The sequence below is a fragment of the Tympanuchus pallidicinctus genome, unplaced genomic scaffold (genome assembly GCF_026119805.1).
Source record: "Tympanuchus pallidicinctus isolate F22 unplaced genomic scaffold, pur_lepc_1.0 scaffold3, whole genome shotgun sequence".
Classification (NCBI taxonomy): Eukaryota; Metazoa; Chordata; class Aves; order Galliformes; family Phasianidae; genus Tympanuchus; species Tympanuchus pallidicinctus.
Genome location: NW_026294747.1, coordinates 17706283 through 17717929, shown reverse-complemented (window position 1 = coordinate 17717929; position 11647 = coordinate 17706283).

Below are 11647 nucleotides of genomic sequence, written 5' to 3'. Positions count from 1 at the left end.
CTTGTGAAAGGCGTGTTTGGGTCTCTGTGGTGGCCGATAAGGGTGGTGCGGAGTGGTGGGCTCACCCCACCCACTGACCACACTGCCTTTCCCTTTCCTCTGTCTCTGCTCGCTCCTTCTGAGTTGCTGGGACGTATGGGAGGAGGGATAGCTGTCTCCCCATTATCACTGCTTTGCAGAGAAAGCACTCGGCAACTTGTGCCTCAGCTTCACTGCCCATGTTTGTACCTCGTGTTTCTTTCTCTTCTGTTGAGCAACTTTATCAGCTCCTTCAGCTGCATTTTGGCAAAACAGAGCCTGTTCACTTAGAGCATTTTGGAAAGCTCAAACCTATGCCCTGTGCATGGAAACTGTTGGGGAAAGATTACCTTGGGTGAAGTGCCAGCAGAATAGCACCTGTCATTATGCTTTCAGGAGACCAGGTTGCCTTCTTGCAGCCCTTCAGCAGTCAGGGATTTTGCCAGCTATCTGCTGTCTTTTATTTCTCCATCCTTTCTTCTTTAAATGCTTTTACTCTAAGGAAGAACCTGAAGGGAATACCATCCTTAGAGCTGGTTTCCTCTCAGCTCCCTGCAGCTAGGATCGGTAGGAACAACAGCCTGCTTCACTTGGCTGCTCATTCTCATGGGTACCTGCAGCCTTTAGGAGGGCTGCTCTTATGGGCCAGCAGGCAGCCAGGCGTGTTTTGGTTACCCTGATATTCCCAGTAACCTGGCTCCTGTTAAATCTGGATTCCTTCCCTACACACAGCATTTTTCTCTAACCATCCTTTCTGAGCATTCTTTGCAGTTGTCACTGCACTTTCATTGGGTCGATTTTTATTTAAATTGTGAATATTCTGCCTTTCTTACAGGGTTCTGTATAGTTTGCACCCTTTATGTAATTCTGTTTAAAGTATACTGGGAAGGAAGCTGATGTTCTGCACCACATCTGCTCTTGATCTGGATCCACTTAAGTACATAATTAACTATGAGATTTTGTGCAGCCCTATAGTGTTCTGCCGGAATATTTCTATGTTATAAGGACGAGGCAAATGTTGCAGGCCAGCAACTGCTTCGTGCCATGTCTAGAGTAATAGGGGTACATGATGATAGATAAGAAGCTCGGGGAACAAGGATGAACTGAAACACGTCTGAGGTGATGTGAATGTTCCCTTACATAGAAAAATCTCTCCCCTTTAGCTTACAACAAATATTGTATTCTCAAGGGAGCTCTCTTAAGTTAACATTGACTGCGCAGTTTGTGTGTAGACCAATTTATGTGGGTGTATTTCCTGCTGTCTTATATAACCATCAGAAGGCGATCTATTTTACCATATGTTTATACACATATTAGCTTGCATTAAAGAACATTTATTTTGTTCTGAGGTTTAGCACTAAGTAGTCTTTCAAGTAGTCCTGCAATTGGGCAGATGGTTAATAGCCAGGGACAAGTATAGCACTGAAGACATTTACAAAGTAATTTTGGAGAACCTGACAAGAATCTGTTGCAACTGATTACTAACTGTATTTTCCTGTGCTTTGGATAGATCTGGTTGTATCAAGAGAAGTCTCTATGGACTTGATTTAACAAAGGCAAGATGGATCTGACTCTGCATATTTTTTTGATATTGAAGTTAGCTTTTTACTCAGTTGTTATCTTGCCCAGAAAAGACTGATTTTGTTTTTCCTTAAGCTGAATGGCAACCCACCTGGGTTCATATCTTTTATCCAAGTATGCCCATTTTTTCCCCCCTTTGTATTACCAAGGACTTTGATTTATTGTGCCTCTGCCCTTTCTGAGTTAATGTTATTATCTTGAAAGAAAATTTTCCTGATTAGTTACCATAATAAACAAAGGTTTCATTTGCAAATCTGCCTTGGGTTATTATAGACATTAAACATATTCAGATCCCTAATGCTCATGATTTATTATGAATGGGAATGTCTATGGGATGCATAGCTAGCAAATTTAGAAGGAAAAAGATCTTCTAGCCAAATTAGGTTGGTGAAATCAAGTAGATTGGAATGGTGATAAATGCTGAAATGCAAATGTTATTTCTGGTATTCCAATGAGTAAGGGAATCTCTTTATATAGTTAAAGCTTCACTGTTTATTTAAAATGTGGCTGCTTGTTAGGAACAGCATCTCAGCCTTGGTAGTACTGCTGTTGTACAGTACTGGCTCATCTTACAGAAAACTGAAGAAGGTTAAAGATTTTGATTGTTTGGGTAACGTGTGGCAGCAGTAGCAAGTGGGATGCATTTCTGGATCCTGCTATTGAATCAAACTGCAGATGCCAAATACAGTGCTGCTGATGAGATGGAGAACGACCTTGTCCCTGTCAATGTGCAGAATGGAGGGGGTGAGGGTACCAGGCAATCATCCTTTGGATACCTCAGTGGAAAGGAGAAGTTACAGCTATTGTCTTTTTATTCTAAGTAGGAAGGAGGTGTTTTGTTGTGCAGTCTGGGCTGCTCTGCACATGGTGGTGATACGAAGTGGCACAACAGAGTGTTACTGCATCTTTTCCAACTTGGAGATCAGACAGGGATAATATGTGGGATGTTTGAGTCTAGTTATACTAAAAATCACCTCCTTTTACCTTCTCAAAACCCTGAGCTAGGTCCAAGAGAATGCTGACTACAGTCTAGGTCAGTGAGATCTCAAGTGAGCTGCTGGATTTATCATTTATCTACTTTTTTTTTAATGGCTTGAAGTTATGTGGTTGCAGTATGGAAAAGAATGAGACATATCTAGGTTTTCCTAAGTGTTTTGTTTGCACAATTTCCATATATCTAAACAAATTCTGGGAAGCCCTCCTGATATTCTTGCTCTTGTTTCTTTATTTCATTGAGCATCTAATGAATTTTCTTTTGGATTAAATCTCGACTCTGTTTTTCTTTTGAGCTGCAGCCATCATCTTTTATTTTTTAAGTTTTGAAATTGTCATTCCATATTTACAGCAGTAGTTTCAGGGGAAAAATCAAGTCTTGTACCCTCAGAAACTGAAAAAAGCATTGCATATTTCAAATCCAAACCAAGAGTAAGGTCTCAGGGCTTTCTTCTTCACCTTCAAAACTGTAACACAAGATGCGAATATTTTTGTAATTAAAAAGTATTTTTTTAATTGGTTTTTGCTCTGCCAAAAAATCAAAATTGCCAACATTCTGGTGGACATTTCTAACAACGAAATTTTAAGAGAGTTTCTTTAACAAATTCTTTTTACCTTCAACACAAAATGTGAGAATAATCCATCAAAGGAAATTTAAAATGAGGAGTAGCAGTGTGGTATAAAGTATTCAATGTTCTGCTAGTTTAACTGCTCGTTTTTTTCAAATAATATTTAATACGTAATGTTCTTCCCAACAAACCACATTTTCCAATCACTCCTGTGACCTTCTTTGTAACTTCATCTCAGCGTGGACTCCATTGTGAGAGATGCTGTACAAACTCCTGTATGCGATGGATCCCACCCAAAGAGTTTCCAAGAACAAGTTAGAGGAAGGTGGTAGAAGGAAAGCAGCGCATCATTTGACCACACAAATGGAAAACTTCCACAGGCAGATGAGGCAGTCTTCCCTAGAGCACCCTGGAAACTTCTGTCACAGCCAGTACTTGAATTAATATCTTCCCAAGTCCTTCAAAGACCATCCTCTCTCATTCCATCAGTTGATTTTTTTTCTAGTCCAAAACTGGTGGAAGGAACACTCTGATTTCAGTGTTTTTTTTGAGCAGAGTCCCAAATACAGAAAAATCTATTGTTTTTTTTCTCAACCATAGTAAAGATAAGACCTTATCCAATGCAGAAAAGAATGCTAACCTCTGTTTTTGTCAACTGGCACCTGGAAGTTCAGTTAAAGCAGGTCACTGGGAGATCTGTACCCTTCCTGGCAGTCAGGGCACTAAGGAAGGGAATTATTTTTGCCACTTCACATTATTAGCCATGTCTCACACTTAATTCATCGGTGCCATCATTGTCTTTTTTAAAATCTGTGGTTTTAATTGAGGCGTGGTTTTGTTGCAGGTGATATCTTATTTGTAGAAAGAGTATTTAAAGGAAAGTCTTTTTTTCTTGGCAAGTTCTTTGATGCTATTCTTGCAAATCTAATACAAAGACTTGAGCATCAGATATGCAGTGCTGCTTCTACACTTATCCCCTTCAGGATTATTATAGAGTGGAAAGTTTTCAGACAGATTTTCAGAGTTGAAATAAGACATCACAGCTGTCACAGTACCATCAATACCATTCAGCTTCATCATGTGTAAAATAGCCTGAGCATATGGTGAGAATCTGCAGTGACTGCAATGAAATTGCATCAGCCGTAAATTTAGGCCATTAGTTTCACCTCTTGCAGTGAGGAGATCCTAACGTATTGATTTTGCATTTTTATCATTCTCACTGAGGCAGTAACCAGAAACCAGCTGAGATACAAGCTGAAGTTTGTAACATGCATTTCCAAGAACAGTGGAGGAACGTATTCTTTTCTACTGTTCTATTTCTATTTTAGTCCTTGTGCATTTGAAATATCCAATACATTTGGCAAAAAACTCCAGACACTAGAACCAAACCCAGACCCCAGGGTTGGTGCTATGGTTTTCTTTTGAAACCTTCCAGTCAGAGCTCTGCCATGGCAGTCAGACTTCTGTAAGCCTACGAAGCCTGCGTGGAAAGACTTCAAAGCCAATGTTTACAAAGCATATTGAAATGCCTATATTAAGTCTGTTTGGATATCAGCTAATTTATTCTCAGGAGCAAAGCCTACACTGATGTAGTAATCCTGGATAGTTGGGCATCCTGAATGTCGTCTTGCACACATAATTATCTGACTGATATGCTCAACGTTCATTTTTTTTGTATATCCAAAATACATTTTTTGGATCTTAAAAAATCTTGTGAATTTTACTAGCTCAGTTTTTCACAACTTGTTTGAAATTATTTTGTGTATTTGAAGGCTTAGACATCAAAATTAACATAAGCAAGAATACTTTTCATCCAGTGTGTGTGTTTAGCATGCTTATTACTCTAATCTGTGTAACCACTGTTATTTAGCATTTATCCAGTCTTGTTTTCTGTTCACCTGTTCCATCCTGTCTGATACTCCTGTGAAAGCTCCTCAAATCAGAGTCAGTCTGCTTGCTGTGTGCTTACACAGGGCCAGCTATAGTGGAGTCTGGGTTCCTACGTGAGATTTTAATTCCTTCCATAATATCAAATGCAGCAAACAGCAGACCTGACTATAGGAACAGAAATTTCTGCCCCATCCAGGGTATGATTTTTACTGTGGAATGCATATAGAAGTCAGCCTCAGAGATGGCTGATTGACAGCCATAAAAGGGAATGGTGAGAGGAGAAGTTGTTACAAGTGGCATTTTCTTGTCATATCATGAGCTCCTCTTCTATCAAATCAAAGAAGAACAAATGGTCCATTTGTTGCTGAGATGCTGCACATCTGTGGCTGTGTCTAATCAGAATTAATTATGAAGAGCTGAGTCTCTGTAATGCTTCTGGTCCCTGGGCTCTGAAGGACCCATTGCTTTGTTCTATAGCTTCTACTGCCAATTTCTGTAGCCGCCTATTATCAAGCACCAAAAGGTAGAGATTGTACAGGGTTCCTGGCAAGCAGCACAAAGTATCACAGCTTAATTCTAAAGCAATGACTAATCAGGGTATCCCAGGAAGGAGCTTTGCAATAGCTCTTGCAAGGGTAATGAGGACAGTTTTCATAGCTATGGCATTTTGAGCCAAGCAAAATGCAAGCAGTCTGGTTTATTCTTTGCTGGTGAGAAAGACCATGAAAGAGTGGGTAAGGCAGCTCCAAACTGAAAAGGAGTTTTGCTGAGAGAAGGATTGCACCAAAATGGGAGGTGGGATTAACGGCTATCTTTGTTGTTTCATCATAGCAAGACTGACAGATAAATTCTATTAGCTGTGGAGTGCTGTTGTGTGAAAGAATACAGATCATGGCCTGAACGGGTGATTAGCCCATAAGAAAGGGCTTGTGTTAGCCTGTTAGTAAGCTGTCTCTAGCTTCTGCAGAAGAAACTTGTTTGTGAGAATCTGCTGCCTAGCTATAAGCAAGTCTCCTTGCTTTTTGTGAGCAACTGCTTACTTTGATATGTGGTTCTTTGTCTCCTTCTGCTATAAAAGTGTGTGTGTGTGTGTGTGTATGTGTATGTATATATGTATATGGTCACAGTACTAAGGGGTGTAGGTGGATATCTGGCTGCCTACCCCACCAGTATCTGCTGAGAGTAATCCCAGGGCAGATACTATACTGGTCAGCTGCTACTGGTACTGAGAACTTGGTGGAGACCAATTGACAGGCTGACCCCAGTAACATGAGCACCTCTTTATGAAGCTGGTGAACCTTAACACAGAAGCACTGGCACTTTTGCATTGCAGCTGTTTTGTTTGGCAAATACAGGAAGCAGTTTACATGGCTACGCAGTGCTCTGGTTCTCAGTCCTTCTGAAATAGTGTTATTGTAGCAGGATAATACTGATTAAGGATAGTTCCCTGAGGAAGGAGGGCCTTTTGATGACTGAGTCATTTCCTTTCTCTGTTCTACTTCAGTGAGATAGGGCTTCTCTCACCACAGGCACACACCCTTTGTATCCAGAGGGTTCTCCAGCAAAGAGGTGAGAAGCCCATGCTTCAGCCTCAGCATGGAGATGCCTGGGTGCACAAGGAATGCGCCAGGAGTCCAAGCAAACTGTGCCGCATTTGACTTCATTTCTGCAGTCAATTATGCATCAAAATGGGTCAATGAGGTGTTTAAATGATATCTCCCACGTTCATGCTGTGGGGCAGGAGCAGAGCTAGGACAGAACTAGGCAGGAAATACCACAGTAAAGTCAACAGATTTCAGTGCATCTCATACAAATTTTATCTATATAGTAAGACTCTTTTTTCACCAGATATTCTGATTGCCAGTACGCTTCCAGAACTACAGACTAGTAGTCTGTGGTGAAATCACTCTGCTGAAATAACCTTTTGTGAGGTGAGATTTGAGGAATGAGCCTCTTAAATTGACATCATAATTAAGTAGATTAGTTCTGTCATTGAGAAAATGTTGGGCCAAATGGCATGACACTCAATATGATAAGCCCAGTGTAAAAACTAAGGTCAAAATGCAAGTTTCAGAAAGACTGAACCACCAGTACATTAACTTCAAACACTGGCACAATTTCTCAGTGTTGCAAGACCACTGTTGTATATTTCTGAGATGCTCTGGACTCATAAGTGAAATTGCTGCCTTACAAGAAGATGCACTTAATAGGGTAAAGCAGTGCAATCTCATTTCACTTTATTAGCAAACAACCACAGCCCCATCCTAGTAAGACTGCCTGATGTGAGAAGGCCATATATTTCCAAACCCCTAAGCTCTGATTTTTGTTCTGATGCTAATTTGCCCAATTCATTTGAATATAGGCATGGGATTTGCCAGCTAGGCAAAGGCAGCTCTAGCAGCATCTTTGCAAGCCACTGAAGGACAGCCTGCTGCTTGTGGAAGGAGCAAGGCTTTTGGCCAAGGTCACTAGCTGCAATAACACGAATTACTGAAAATAAATCAAAAAAGCAAGTGCTGTTCACACCTAATTATAGCTGCGGAGGTAAAATATTCCAAGTTCAATTACAACTGATGAGCATGAACAAAATCCCAGCTCCCAAACCATGCAAGCAACAGGGAATCTTGATCATGTGGTATGGTAGTAGATAAGAGCAACGCTTTGCTTCTCTTCTCACTTTGATTTTTGTCATGTGCTGCCATGAAAGGTGGCTGAATGACCTCGAATGTAACCATGGACTTGCACAAAAATGTTGCTGTTATCACTTCTGAGCTAAAACTGGGTTCTTCTAAATGTTTTCCCTTTTGAGGTACAATAATTGCTCTACGATTAGGCAGGAAACTGTACCACCATTATTGCTTTAAAGGAGCCAGTGTTATCAGAAAACAACACATCAGGGCCTGTCCTCACAGGAAGGAAATCATAAGTAATCAGCAGTGCTATAATCCAATTGGTTGCTGCTCCCTTTTCATGGACATGGCAGAGACACAAAAAATGTTTTAGGACTTTTGTTTGTGGCAAGAGGATTTTAGAAGAGCCCTGGCTGCTCTTTGCCTCCCTCCTCATCTTTTACAAACATTTCAGTTTTTCTTCAATAAAGCGCAAAAAAAAAAAAAAAAAAAATAACTTGATAAGTTTGCAGGACCCTTCCATAGAAAGGATGTTTTTCAAACTGGTGCTATCACTTCCCTGAAAGCACCACCAGTTTACACTGGTAAATTGACCAGGAACTCTATGCCTGTTCATCCATATATAAATACACCCACCCACACCTATATATATGCAGTCATCCACCAAGACCAGTGTGAAATACTTCTGTGTTATCTGAGAGCCAGCCTGCTCTCAATGTGTTCTACAAAAGCAAACAGAAATGCTGATTTGGTTAATAATACAGAATCTGACTGGAAATCTCCTCTTTGAAGCAAATTCTACATTAGTGCTGGTTTGTTCTGCATTTGCAGGCTGTGTATTTGGGGATTCACAGTGATTTGCAGAGATGCGGTCTCCTGTTCATCCATCCAAGTTGCCCTGTGTCTTCAGGTCATCTGATTATTTTGTTTATTATAATATACACCAGTCTAGCTGTGAGAGTCAAAGATACAGGTAATTCTGAAAAAGTGCTGACTCTACAGACAGTGTTTGGTTTGATGGCAAATGCATCACACATGGCAACTGTGTTCCCACAGTTGAAGAGGGATGGTCACTCCTCACTCATCACAGTATCAATATGACGCTGAGGTGACCCACAAAAGTGAGGCTTTCACATCACCACTCTGAAGCCTCAGTCCCACAGTGGTCTGGAAAAAACAGCTTTATAGAGTGGTAAAAAAAAAAAAAAAAATCTTCAGGGCCAGCTATGTGAGAAAATGCCAGGATATTAATTGAAGTAGACAAAGCAATGTTATAGAACTAATTGCAGCATCAGCACCCTGAAAGTATCTGTTTGATAAAAGACACCAAATAACAATCTGAACCCTACTGAGAGTTTTGGTGTCTGCTGAGAGCTATATTCAAGATCTTTTCAAAGAAGAGGTTCCTTAATGCTTTAACATTCTATTTAGCAGGACTAGCATCAGAGAGTGAGCTTCTATTTGTTTGTTGCTCTGTTAGAATAGGACCCCAGGACTGGAGTACTGCCTGAGCCTCTTGGACCTGCAACATGCTACTGGCATGTCAAAATTCTCAGCATTACATGCAAAGTTTTACCACTGTTCAAAACAAGTAAGCTGCTTCTGATGATGTGGCAAGGGAGCACAGTTGAAGTTGAAGGCCAGCAGTTCAGAAAGGGTTTCTCCTCTCCCTAGAGAGAGGTGGTGATTTCTAGGTATTAGCCTGATCAGGTGGGCCCAAGCATTTGAGTGGTGGTGAAGGACAAGCTGCCTGTGCAAACAAATGCAGAAGAGCCTTACAGAGGAGTGGTTTTGTAGCTGTTTCTATTCAACTGAGTTTGACCTCAGCACAGTTCTTCTGACAAGGATGGAACAGAAAAGGAAATAAATAATAACAATAATAATAGGTGAATGAGCCATTTTGGAAAGTTGCAATATTTTTCTGTTTTGTGAGTTCAATTAACAAAAGAAAAATGTGAGCCTTGAACTGAGGAAAAAAGCCTGGAAAATCAGATAGCACTGGGGAGAAAGCTCACAGGTTTTTATATTTCTCAGGCCACAGGAATAGAATTATTTGTCTTTACCTTTCCTGCTTATTCTTAACTTGTATTAGATGTGTAAGTACCCAGTGCTTCGTGGTGCCCTAATGCTAGCATGGTGTAAAGTAAGCAAAGGGATGCAGTTGCATCACACTGTCCTTCACATCCTCTTAACTTCCATATGAGAAACTCAGAATGCTAAGAGTTCATAGACATATACTCCAAAGAGCCAAAGAACATCCTCTTCACCAGAGGATGTTTCCACCAAATGTTTCCACATTTGGTCTGATTTTGGGTCGTTGGGTCGTTGTCCTTCAGACCTTAGTGGAAGGCTTTTACTTCAAAGAGCACTGCGAGTACTGAGTTGCTTTTACATCTCAGCTGCTCTCCCTGAGATGACTTTTGTCAGTTTGGTTGTTTGGTTTAGTAGTAATGTTTTTAAATTGAAACCTCTGTGCCCACAAGGCACATAAAACAAGAGGCTTTTAAAAGTCAGAGGATAAATAAAACACAACCTTGAATAAACAACAGGCTTTTGTCCTTATTTCCTTCCCTTCCTTAATGGATGTTGATAAACTATCTGAATTTCTCAGTGTATTAATGCCAGAATGACAGTAATAGGAAGCCACAACCTCACAATAGCAATGATTTGACCAAATCTTTAGCTTTTGGACAAGCAATTATTTCATTCAAGATTTTCTGTAGGTTAGTGTGGTCTTTCCAGGTTGCTCCGTTCTCTACCCATCACTGACTATTTAGTAGCATACATTTATCAAAGAAAACTGCTAGGCTCACTCTGGGCTGATATATTTTATGGAAAAATAGTATGTTTGACCAGGTAAGCACTTACACGTTCTGCTCCATTACTGATCTTATACTCTCAGTGCTATCAGCAAATAATGCTCCTTATTGTCTGCATCAAAACATTTTTTGTCTGTAAGGCTGATCAACAGAAGTACTAATAGATGTGGGTTTGGGGTTTCTTGTTTTTTGTTTTTTTTTTTGCTATGCAGTGCACCAAAAAGTAAAGACGTTCTTCTCAGGGCCTAGGAGCATACATACTTCTGTGAAAAACAAGGGAACTTGGAGGAGCACTCTCAGGAGATATCATCTATGCCTTACATGGAATACCACATCAAGCGTAGGCTGTGTCACTCCTCCTGTCATCAAGCTCTACAGGTCTGATTACTGTGCATAGCAATTTATGTATTTCTATTTGTTAATCATTGAAGAAGCCTGGGAATTACTAGATGGAGGAGGCTGGAATTTCTTACCTGCATTTCTGTCCCTCTTTTTATGATTATGTGGATGAGGATAGAAAATTCCCCTTTCCTGGGAACGTACAGACCTACAGCTATGGTGCCTTCAGCTTCTGCATGCCAGGTGCAAGATGCGTTGTGCCAGCAGAGCGTGGCTCCAGCACTAACATAGAAGCTGCTGATGCTAAACAAATTGCAAAACCTGTACTTATCTGTGAAAGAAGGTAACAAGAGCCACTAGTGTAGAAGCTTCTTTCAGTGTCTCACTGGCAGTGTGATCAGCAAGGCATCATTTTCTGTATCTGCTTTTTGTGTCTTCCATCCTGCGCCTGCCACAGTCATACCCAACCCCTCCTTTGGTAGTGCAGGAATTACAATGTCAGTGAAAATCAAGCTTGTACATTAAGGCGATGAGAAAACAAGATCAGCAGAGAAATTCCCTTCAAGATGTTCATATGCCTCCTTTCTGCTGGAGTAGATTGGTGCCTGTATCCAGGATTTCTGCTTTTCATAGCTATCATCTGTGAGTTCACCTTCCCATTTGTTTTCTAGGCTGTATACCAGGGCAAGTCAGAACAAACTGATCACCCACCCAAACTTTTGTTTTGAGAACATTCCCAGAGCAAGTCACACCCAATTCTTTTTTTTTTTTTTGAAGGTCTCTAAACAAAACAGGCTATGGTTGATAA